This window comes from Bubalus kerabau, chromosome 1 (assembly GCF_029407905.1).
Source record: "Bubalus kerabau isolate K-KA32 ecotype Philippines breed swamp buffalo chromosome 1, PCC_UOA_SB_1v2, whole genome shotgun sequence".
NCBI lineage: Eukaryota > Metazoa > Chordata > Mammalia > Artiodactyla > Bovidae > Bubalus > Bubalus kerabau.
Genome location: NC_073624.1, coordinates 201,629,938 through 201,642,322, shown reverse-complemented (window position 1 = coordinate 201,642,322; position 12,385 = coordinate 201,629,938). Strand labels below are relative to the sequence as shown.

General features: G+C 37.8%; 1 protein-coding gene across 18 annotated transcripts in view; it reads left to right on the top strand.

Moving 5' to 3' along the window:
• LOC129629692 (protein FAM170A-like) overlaps positions 1–12,385 on the top strand; it is a 362,499-nt gene that overhangs the window by 153,170 nt on the left and 196,944 nt on the right. For 4 of the 18 annotated variants that reach the window (XM_055549864.1, XM_055549932.1, XM_055549924.1 and 1 more), the window contains one exon: positions 8,603–8,659. The exons of the other annotated variants lie outside the window; for them this stretch is intronic. The gene's annotated coding sequence lies outside the window, so the exon portion shown is untranslated. The remainder of the gene's footprint in view (positions 1–8,602; positions 8,660–12,385) is intronic. 18 annotated transcript variants of the gene reach the window in all.

Here is a 12,385-nt window from a genome sequence, read left to right as displayed (position 1 = left end):
GATGCACAAACACCAGGCTCCTCTCATGACTCAAAATAGGTAAGATCACAAAGTGTGGTAGATAGACTCTCTATTTAAAATGAATCAGTTTATCATTTTTACTTTGGCAGATGATACTTTTCTGAAAATATTTGAGTAGCCCAGGTAGTTTGATTTGCACATTTAGAAAAGATAGGTACACAATATCCATTCCAGAGTTCAGTTCACCTGCTTTAGATTAGATTGTATTTCAGCATGCAGGTCTCATGTCTTACTAGCTTTAAAAACATACTTTAAATGTTGATCTAAGTGATTTGTTGTGTGTGAAGCTGCAGATATATCTGGGCCTTAACAGCTTTGAAGCAAAGAAATTATGTACCTTCCCCAAAAGGCTTATGATCTGAAGAAAATGATTGAGATTAGTTCACACAGGAAATAAAAGAGGAAGGAGTGTAAATGTCTGTGGCTAATGGATTTACTGAGCAGTAGATTTAGAGGAAAAATTGATCATTGAATGTCAGTCAGGGAAGAAGTATGCACACTTGGAAATCTGTATGCACAGTTGTAATATGGAGTTCAATGGAAATGAAAAATAAGGGCTTCTATTCTTATTTTATCTTAGGTCACAAAATAGGACAAAGCACCGTATATAAAGAAAATCTGATAGCTGAGACTGGTAGGATTATAGAGGTCTACATCTACATAGTGTAGGCAACAGTCCTAAAATAATAACAGAAAGGGTAACCTCTGTAATACATTGAAAGAGTTCTAATTAAAACCACAATTACATTATTTGAAAGCACAGGATAATACACTAACTTGTTGTTCAGTCACTAAGTTGTGTCCAACTCTTGTCAAGCCCACAGACTGAAGCATACCAGGTTCCTCTGTCTTCTACTATCTCCTGGAGTTTGCTCAGATTCAAGTCCATTGAGCTGGTGGTACTAGCTAACCATCTCATCTTCTGCCACCCCCTTCTTTTGCCTTCAGTCTTTCCCAGTGTCAGGGCCTTTTCCAATGAGTAGGCTCTTTGCATTTGGTGGTCAAAGTATTGGAATTTCAGGTTCAGCAGTAGTCCTTCCAATGAATATTCAGGGTTGATAAGATTCTTTAGGATTGACTGGTTTGATTTCCTTCCAGTCTAAGGGACTCTCAAGAGTCTTCTCCAGAACCACAGTTTGAAAGGGCTCAGCCTTCTTTTTGGTCCAACTCTCACATGCATACATGTCTACTGGAGAAACCATAGCTTTGACCATACAGACCTTTGCTGGCAAAATGATGTCTATGCTTTTTAATGCACTATCTAGGTCTGTCATAACTATTCTTCCAAGGAGCAAGTGTCTTTTAATTTCACGGCTGCAGTCACTGCATTAACTTGGGAGCCCAAGAAAATTAAATCTGCCACTGTTTCTACTTTTTCCCTTGCTGTTTTCCATGAAGTGATGGGACCAGATGCCATGATCTCAGTTTTTTGAATGTTGAATTTCAAGCCAGCTTTTTCACTTTACTCTTCACCTTCATCAAGAGGTTCTTTAGTTCCTCTTCACTTTCTGCCATTAGAGTGGTATCATCTATATATCTGAAGTTGTTGATATTTCTTCTGGCAATCTTGATTCAGCTTATGATTCATGGGGCCTAGCATTGCACATGATGTACTCTGCATATAAAAGTTAAATAAGCAGGATGGGAATATACAGCCTTCTTATACTCCTTTCCCAATTTTGAACCAGCCTGTTGTTTCATGTCTGGTTCAAAGAGTTGCTTCTTGACCTGCACACAGGTTTTTCAAGAGGCAGGTAAGGTGGTCTGGTATTCCCATCTCTTTAAGAATTTTCCACAGTTTGTTTTGATTCACACAGTCAAAGGCTTTAGTGTAGTCAGTGAAGCAGAAGTAGATGATTTTCTGGAACTCCTTTGGTTTTTCATGGTACAACGAATGTTGGCAATTTGATCTCTGGTTCTTCTGCCTCTTTGAAACCCAGCTTGCACATCTGGAATTTCTCAGTTCATGTAGTGCTGAAGCCAAGCATAAAGGATAGCTTGAGCATAACTTTGCTAGCATGTGAAATGAGCACAATTGTATAGTAGTTTGAACATTTGGGGGCTTCCATGGTGGCTCAGCAGTAAAGAATTTGCCTTCAGTGCAGGAGCCACAGAAGACGTGGATTCAATTCCTATTTCAGGAGTATCCCATGGAGAAGAGCATGGGAGCCCACTCCAGTATTATTGCCTGGAGAATTCCTTGACAGATGAGTCTTGCAGGCTACAGTCCATGGGGTCACAAAGAGTTGGACACGACTGAAATGACTGAACATATTTTTGGCATTGCCCTTCTTTGCGTTTGGAATGAAAGCACATTTTCCAGTCCTGTGGTCACTGTTGGCTTTTTCAAATTTGCTGACATATTGAGTGCAGCACCTTAACAGCATTATCTTTTAGGATTTGAAATAGCTCAGCTGGAATTTCACCACCTCCACTAGCTTTGTTCATAGTAATGCTTCCTAAGGCTCGCTACTTCACACTCCAGGCTGTCCCGCTATACGTGAGTGATCACACATTGTGATTATCTGGTTCATTAAGACCTTTCTTGTATAGTTCTTCTGTGTAGTCTAATACACAGAATTTACTTTTGCACTAATATTTTTATCATGGAACCAGTACAGTTATTACTTCTAAAATTAGAAAGGGTTAAAAAAGAAAATATAAATGAATCCGCCATAGGTATTCATTTTGATATTTGGCAAAACTAATACAATTATGTAAAGTTTAAAAATAAAATTAAATTAAAAAAAAAGAAAATCTATTACTTCTGTATTTTTTATTTAATTCATGTATTTTTTTTCCTATGTGACTGTGGAAAGCAAGTTTAGAATATTTAATATTTTTATACTTCTCTTAATTGCTAACAGTTAAAATATATTGCACTTAGCCTATTTCCTTAAAGTGCTGTGCAAAGTCCAATTATAGTCTGTTTTACAAATTGTCCAGATTTGTAGCAGTTAACACCATCTAAAAGATCTGAAAGGCTCTGTATATTTTGTTAAATAGATAATGCTCCATGTACTTGCAATCTGCTTACTTTGCTTTGAACTGAAGTTTTCTTTACATGTGGAAAATTCTTTATCATGCATTGATCTGAGGAGGCCCAATCAGTTTCTCTGTCAGAATCCTTTATATCATTTTTAATAAGGACACCTTTAACTGAATGTTCAAAGTGCCTTTTTTTAATCATGTACTTTCTTTGCATTGATGACCCCATATAATAATTCAAGAAGTGAATTTATTTCACTGCCAACTGAAGCATTTTTTTTTTAAGAATTCTTTTCAAAACTCAAATTTTGAGAAAGCTTGCTAAGCATGTGGCAGTAAAACTTTAAGGGATAATGATGTATATCACATCAGTTGATACGTTCTACATCTAGTATTCTTACATTTCCTCTTTATTTCTTCTGGACTGGAACTCAGTACAGATCATAATTCTCAGTCTTAAACCTTTCGTTCTTATTTCCTCTTACAATGGACCTGTTAATCAAAATATAAGCATATGGATGTGAGTCAATGAGTTAATAAAAGAGAGTCACTCTTTTTAGAAAGTGGTAAACATAAATATTAAAAATAAACCAATTTAAAGCTTCATAGTTATGATCGTTTCCTTCTCTTTTAACATTTGTACTTTCTTCCTTTTTGCATAATGCTAAAATTTTCATGAGGATTTTGGGAAAAACTTCATCAGTGTCTAGATAACAATTTATTCATACCATATCTTCTGATATGGTGCACTCTCATTTCATGGTACTGATTTCATTTTATTAGTTTATGAAGGATACTTGGTATTTTACCCATAAGTTTTGGTCAAAGTGATCTTTTTCATTAAATATTTAAAAATTTTATTCTAAAGTGATGAAATTTGAGCTTTTTTAAAAAATTCATTCACTCAATCACACTGATATATCTACTAGGCATGAGTATGTGAGCCAGAATCTGCTAAGATATGGGAGGAATATAGAAATAACTAAATTGGTGTCTCAAAGAGTACACAGTGTGATGAGGGGCAATAGCACTTGCAATTACTTTATAGTAGTCTCAAAGCTGTAGCAGAATTAGCCAGTATGTTTTGTAGAATAGGGAAAGGAAAACACTACTTTTTAATGGGGCAGCTGGGGAATAATCTAAGACACAACAGAATTTTATGGTAAAGAAGGAATTTGGTATATTCTAGAGGAAAAGGGCAACATGAACAATGCAAAGAAACAATTATTTTGTAGATAGTAACTAGATTGACTTAGGCAGCTTCATCTCTCAAACGAAATACTTAGAGTGATTCTCATATTGAGTTGAAGAGAAATGACAGAAGGTGTAACTAGAGAGATGAATACGTGTATATTTAAAGCTAATCTGATGCCTATCACTCTTGGGTTCTTCCCATATTTTAACCATCTTATTCTTCACTATGACGCCTCTGTGTTATGCGCTGTAGTATACAATTTGTATAGATAAGGGAATGAATTTAAGACATTAAATTTAGCCAGAGTTACTGATGAGTGCCACTTCTTAGCCCACACAGTTTCTTCTGTACCAATAAAGGGCATTGGTTTCCAGATGAAGTATTTTGTCTTTGTATTAAAGTAAGTGGAAAGCAAGTACTAGCTTGATTAGATCTGAGACTGAGAAAGCTTATCCCAGCAGACAGCCCTGTAGACATTGGCAGAGAAGCAAGGATTAATAGATAAAAAGTCATTCTAACAGACAAGGCAGAAGATAATAATTGTTCCAAACAGGGCAGAGCATGTGGTTCTCTTTATGGAGACTGAGATGGAGAGAGATTATGAGACAGTGAAGAGGGATGTGAAGAAGGTGAAGTGAAGAAGGATAACCTTCCATGTAGTGAGCTGATTTACGTGCCAGATTTTGCTTTCCCTTTCATATATTGTGTCAGTTGACTTCTCATGGTAATCCTATTTCTTCATCTGCCCAATCAACAAATGATTATGCTATTTTATAAGAAGTAGGAGATATGATAGTGAATGAAAACATAGATCTGCTGTCAAGGAGTTTATAGTTTACTTCTGTAGATTTCATTTACAAATGTGGAAAGATCAAATCAGAGACTTTATCTCCTCTAAATTCACACAGTGATCAGCCATATATTGCTACCTCCCATTCTTCTGACTTTGTTTATCACATCTGTACCAAGGAAGTTCAGTATCTCCACTTATTTCTTGAAGGTCTTTGTTTTGTATTGCTCCAAGGAGTCAAACCAGCAAATGATTAGAACTTGCTCTAGGTGTTGTCAGAACACTGCATAGCAATTTATGAGTAGGTGGGGTACCCAGGTGGCACCAGTGATAAAGAACACACCTGTCACTGCAGAATATACAAGAGACATGGGTTCAATCCCTGGGTTGGAAAGATGGAGGAGGGCATGGCAACCCACTCCAGTATTCTTTCCTGGAGAATCCCATGGGCAGGGGAGCCTGGCAGGCCATAGTCCCATAGAGTTGCAAAGTCAGACATAACTGAAGCAACTTAGCATGGACACATGCATGAACTCATGATAAAAAAATTCTTCTTCATTGAATCTTATATTCTATTTCATCTTCCAGTCTGCCTCTCTAGATCCACTTACGTATGTGTATACTTGCTTCCTGATAGTACAACTTAGCCAAGTATGGACACTTTTTGGCATGCCAGCTGTTTCTTACTGGAAAAGAGACTTGCATTACCACTTCAGCAGTGCTAATGCATGACAATATTGCCTGACTGTAATGAGATCAACTGGGGAAGATCTAGAAGAGACCATGTATTTTTGTAAGAGGCACCTGCCTCCTCTGAAGTCATTGTACAGTTTCCAATCAAGAATTTGTTGATCACTGGATGAAGTGAAGCTATTCCTACAAATGCAAAAGACTCAGATAAAAATCTGGAGGGTCAAGATTCTCAGGTTCATCTAACAAATATTCCTAACTTAGACTTCTTAGTTCTACTCTTTCTCTGTTAAGAGTCTGAATTTGAAAAATGACTGTGCATTCAGTCTCCTTTGCAATTCTGTCCTGGTTATGATGGTATCTTGGGCTGGTTTTCAGCACAGTCTGCCCTTCAAGAGATGAGAATCTCCTCAGAAGATAGAGGAGAGGCCCTCTGGCTATCGGATTGTAGCTTCAATTGGAAAATGGCTGCCCTGATCCTTTTTTGTCCTCAAGATTTCTAATTCTATTAATAGAAATCAGTCTACTTCACAATTTGTGAAACTGGTAAAAATCTTAGTGATTATGAAGCCAGTACCTCTAAGTGGTTAGTGATAGTCACTCAGTCATGTCTGACTCTTTGTGACCCTGTGAACTGTAGCCTGCCATGCTCCTCCAACCATGGAATTCTCCAGGCAGGAATACTGGAGTGGGTTGCCATTTCCTTCTCCAATAAGGGGTTATTATGACCACAAATAGCACCAGCAGTGGGGTCTGTTGTCAACTTGTGAGTAAATAGGCCCAAGGCTTGTCTTAGGTTGGTCCATTAGTTACTAAATCCTCATCTCTAAATCTGGAGAAGGAAATGGCAACCCACTCCAGTACTCTTGCCTGGAAAATCCTATGGACAGAGGAGCCTCGTAGGCTACAGTCACAAAGAGTCACAAAGAGTCGGACACGATTGACTGACTTCACTTCATCTCTAAATCAAGTGTGTGTAAAAGAGGAGACAGAGTGGATGTGTGATTTCAACATCCTGTGGTTGTTATTTGATCCTGAACTTTTACACTGTGGTGGACTTGAAAGCCTCATGATGCTTTGAAGAAAGATAAACCTCCAAATTCACAAGGTCCAGACTGTGTGCATCCTGTACGTCCATGAAGGATATCATCTGATCCGTCAGGAGAAACAGTGAATTCTTCATAGAGACCAAACCAAATCATGAGTACACTCTACTAGGCCTGTATCATCTTTCCTGTGCCATAGATTGTCTGTTGGAATGCTAGTGGTTTTGTGTTTCCACACTAGTGACTTCATCTCTAATAACATCACCGACTCAATGGACATGAGTTTGGGTAAACTCTGGGTTGGTGATGGACAGGGAGGCCTGGTGTGCTGCAGTCCATGGGGTTGCAAAGAGTCAGACACAACTGAGCAACTGAACTGAACTGAACCCATGATGGGAATCAGAATACACAGTGGAGATAGTATATTTGTGCCCCATCAGCACCAAAACCAACCTCAAGCTCTGAAAAGAGGAATGTCTGGAAGGCAATCATGATAACTTTAAAGAGCTTTAAAAAACTTGACACATATGTCGCTTTACCTCCAAGGAAAGGCTTGAAAGCTCTGAAGCATATGCCAAGAGTTAGGGTGTTTTTTTCACCTAGAAATCCAAAATCACCTAGAAATTCCAAAAGGAGGGTTGCTGAGTTCAGTCAGTTTGGGGAGAAATTACACAGCAATAGTATTAGCTATTTCTGAACCTATTTTGCTTTCATTTGTTTTCTGTATTACTAAATTATTGACTTTGTGATCTTTCACTTTCTTTCTCTGGTCCTTCGAAGTTAGACCTTGCCCAGGAGTTGAAGCTTGATTCTTACATCTCCACTCTTTGCTTATCACATTGGTCCTGACATTCCAGCTCTTATCAGGTGATAACTGCTTCCTTACTTCAGACCTTGATTGCAAAACCCAAGGTCGGTCATTCACTGACAGTGTCTGGCTCAGTCATCCAGCTTCAGCAGCACAGAAGGGAATTGGGCAAATAACATCAAATACTTAGAAGAAGTACAGTTAGAGACTGAAAAGCATTGTCCTGTTATTTCAATTTGCAAAAGGTGATTTGCTTTGAGAAGGCCAAAATAAAAACGGTTTGGATGTGCAGCAGATAGATGCAAGTGACAACCAGACTATTGCTTCACTTGGAGTTAAAGCTTTCTTTAGAAAAGACACGCTCCAGCCATGCCAGTCATGGAACAGTTAAGAGTATGCTGCCTGCCTTCCTAATGCGCAGTTTATTATCAGTACCCCCTGGCAACAACATTACTCTCCAAAATATTCCAGAAGTATTTCAGAGTGTAACATTCTATAAGGCCTTTGATTGAACCTATGAGTTTTTATGCTCAGAGAGAATGAATCCAAAGAAAGTTCTGGTTCAAGGCCTTTGTTCAAGATGCTGATAATCTTTGTAGTTATTAGAGATCTGTGACTTAAAGAGAAACAGGACAGTGATGAATCTTTTCTATAGGACTTTGCCAATTTGCTCTGGGTAGGGGGCACTGAATATTTGGTTGGCCACCTACTGCAAAAGCCTGGATTTCCCATGGATACCATGATTTTCTGAAACACAGAGACAGTGTTAGTGAGTGTTAATGAATGTTTCAACATATAAATAGGTGATTTTATAGTGACAAGTCACGAGTGACAGCAATTTCAATAACCTTCTGGGATGGGTAAGAGAGGAAGGATCCTTTGGATCCTAAAGAGGTAAGTTCAATGATTAATTACATAATTTAACAGGAAGTTTTTTCTACGGGTGAGGATATTTCTGTGTTTACTCTCTTGGGACTCAGTTTTAGCCAGGTGAAGCCCTCAGATGTTAGATATATCCACATGTATTTCCTCTAGCAGTAATTGTTCTTTTCTTCCCATTCCAGTGGATTGTGAAAAGTACTTTCTGTCCAGACATACTTCTAGAAATTCTGCTGCAGAAGGTAAAGAAAAAGTATGTCCTACTGATGCTGAAAACTTGATCTCTGTGTTTTGGTACCAAATCAAATCTCAGAGACAGAGGTTTTGGTGAAGTAGAAAAGAATACTTTTATTGCTTTATTAGGCAAAGGGTGACACAGCAGGTGCCTACCCTGAAAAACTATGTCCCAGCCTGGGAGGATTTGATGAGGAGTTCTATAGTTTTGAGCACCAGGGTCCTCCCTGGTGGCTCAGAGGTTAAAGCGTCTGCCTGCTGTGCAGTAGACCTGGGTTCGATCCCTGGGTCAAGAAGATCCCCTGGAGAAGAAAATGGCAACCCACTCCAATATTCTTGCCTAGAGAATCCCATGGACAGAGGAGCCTGGTGAATGGCTACAGTCCACGGGGTCTCAAAGAGTCGGACACGACTGAGTGATTTTGCTTTCACTTTCACTTTATAGCAATGGTTCAAAGGTGGGGTTGCTGGATAAGATTAGAATGTGTGCAGAGCCTGTACTCCTATTATCTGTCCACAGGTATTCTCCAGATAAAGCCTCTTTGGTTCTCAAGGATGAAAAACCATGGCCACCTCTCTGGAATGAGAATTGCCTCATCTTCTATTTATTGGGGGCGGGGGCTTCCCTGCTGGCTCAGATAGTAAAGAATTCACCTGCCAATGCAGGAGACATAAGAGATATGGGTTCAGTCCCTGGGTTGGGAAGATCCCTTGGAGAAGGGAATGGCTATTCATTCCAGTATTCTTTGTCTGGAGAATCCCATGGACATAGGAGCCTGGTGAGCTCCAGGCCATGGGGTCACAAAGTGCTGGACTCAACTGAGCTGCTAACACTTTAGTTGCATAAAGAACTCAAAAGATACTGTTATGTGTGTCCCTTGAGGCAGAAGCAGGATCCTGTGCCAAGGCTGCACTATTGTTTCTTGATTTCTCCCTTGTCTCTGCATCCCCTTCCTTCCTCGATAAGCATCTGTTTGAACATGTCCTTTGGAACTCTGGAAGGTCATGGAGGCTGACAGAAAGGCTCACATGCTCAGGAGCCTGAGTATCTTCTTCGTTTCACTATCTCTGCCATTTAATAATTCCTAGAGAAGTTACTTAGAGTTCCAGGACTTTAGTTTCTTGACTTGTAAAATGGAGACTAGGATTTCCCTTAAGATAGTGTTATTAGGAGAATCACATAAATAGCACATGAACAACACCTGATATACAGAACACAGTTTAGCCTAAACACATTTCAATTCCTATATTCTGAGTAAAAAAATCACAATTGTATTACTTTTGGTAAGATTTCTTTTTCTTTCTGAAGATTTTATTTACCCCTAATTTCAATATTTACTTCAAAGTAGGTTGATCTTTCGGAGAAGGCAATGGCACCCCACTCCAGTACTCTTGCCTGGAAAATCCCATGGATGGAGAAGCCTGGTAGGCTGCAGTCCATGGGGTCGCTAAGAGTCGGACACGACTGAGTGACTTCACTTTCACTTTTCCCTTTCATGTGTTGAAGAAGGAAATGGCAACCCACTCCAGTGTTCTTGCCTGGAGAATCCCAAGGACGCAGGAGCCTCGTGAGCTGCTGTCTATGGGGTTGCACAGAGTCGGACACGACTGAAGCAACTTTGCAGCAGCAGCAGCAGCAGGAGGTTGATCTTTGGTCTTTCTTTAAATATGCCACCATTGGTCATTTAAACCTGTATTGAAAATAAATATATTTCTCTTTGCCAGGCAGAGTTCTATTTAGATATTTTCAGTTGAGCCTACTTTAAAATATTTTAAATCATAATCTGTTTCCATTTTAGTTTCTCAATTGAGTGCCTACTTTTGTTAACAATTTTCTCACTTAGGGATACAGATCAAGAAAATTGTCTAACTTCTTAGTACTTTAAAGTGCTATTTTAAACCTGCCAATTCTATTTGTTTGGCCCACACATTCACTCTCCCTGGTTTATCTATATGGCATAGCTTGGTACTTAAACAGAAGAGCTGGAATGAGAAGTATGCATCAAGTAGGAAAAGCCAGGACCAAAGTGCCTTGGAGCAATACTGAATTCATCCATCAAGTGTATGTTCACAGGGTCTGGTTATTTGCATTTGATATCACTTATGATTGGGTAGTGATAAGTCATGCAAGTTGTTAAATATTTTAACTATCATCTTTCTCAAAAGAGAACTTGAAGCTTCATACAATCTGTGTGGGTTAGAGATAGACACAAGAAAGTCTGGAAACAGAACTGGGGCTGTCATTTGGGGTAGTAGGACAATAGTCCACTATGTAGAATTAAATGAAATGTTGGTATAACTTTCATATCTTATGTTCTTGATTTTAAAGCCAGAAGAAACGTTGGAAAGCTTGTAAAAGATGTATCTTTGACTGGTAGATGTATCTTTGTAAACTATACAGAGGCCACCAAATTATTTCACTTATTATTTCACTTCATCTACCAGTATTAAGTTCTGAGATAGAAGTATTGAAGAAATAATTATTTGATAGAATTTCATATAGAAGGGGACTGAGGGTCACCTAGTAAATCTTATATGCATGTTAATTTATCTTTAATTATTATAAGAAATGAAAAATTGGTGTTTACATGAACACACCTAATTGGAACTCATTTTTAAATGAGACAGATAACACCATCTTTGACCAGTAAAATAATCTGAAAATAGTAATAATTAGTTATTCTGGTCTGAAACAATATATTATTCAGAACATTTGCATATATTTAATCATTACAATTGATTAAAGATGTGTCACCTATGTAATTGGCTAAGAAACATTTGCAGTGTCTCCTTGAGAGCAACATCATTTTCAATATTTTATATTTGAGGATAATGAACCCTGAAAGACTAAATGTTCAGGGTCATATAGCTGCCCAATGACAACTGTTTTTATTCCAACAGCTTTATATTTCCAGTAGTACAGTAGATTTATTTGATGTAAAAGACAGTCCAATTCCTCTAAATAGGAATATTGTAGGGAATGAAGGGAAATGAGGATTTATCAGCTTCTCTAAATGAAAAAAGGGATTATAAATATTAATAAATGAGCTTCAGGGAGGCAAGTTAAAAAAAATTATAAAACACACATTGATTATAATACCTTCTATAATAATTTCAGAGATGGATTTGAATGCTGTCTCTTCTACTCATTGCTATACTAGCTTGAGTAACTTCTAAGATTATTTTTTAATGTGCATTTTCCAATTTTTGTGATACTTATTAAGATTAAACATGAGAAATATTTGTGAGTTTCTAAAACACAATGGGTGCATGGTACTTTTAAAATACCTTTTCATTTCCCTGGATACCCAACATTGCTCTGAAATGAATCAAGTGTGGTCTACATTGTATGGATACTCATAGCAATATGACCTGCTTCCTCAAATTTGTCACTAATCCTCTCAAAATGCCTGCTTTAATTTTATCTGGTGCCAAACATAAAAACTATTTTGAGCTCTGTTTTTGGAGTGTATTTATTTTGTTTCTATAAGTAAGCAATACACTAATTATATTTCAACTTTGTTTTAGTTTCTAGAAAGGAGAATTTTAAATTAACTTTATAAGTAGTCGATTAAAATTTTCTTATGATTTCCTTTTCTCTTTCTATAACTTTAGACTCATCATTATTTTATATTTTCCCTAGAGTTATTAATTATGTTAGTAATATTAAAGCAGCCATTGAAGAAATTAAAAAGCTTAGTCACATACAATAATGGAAATTAGTTTTGAACAAG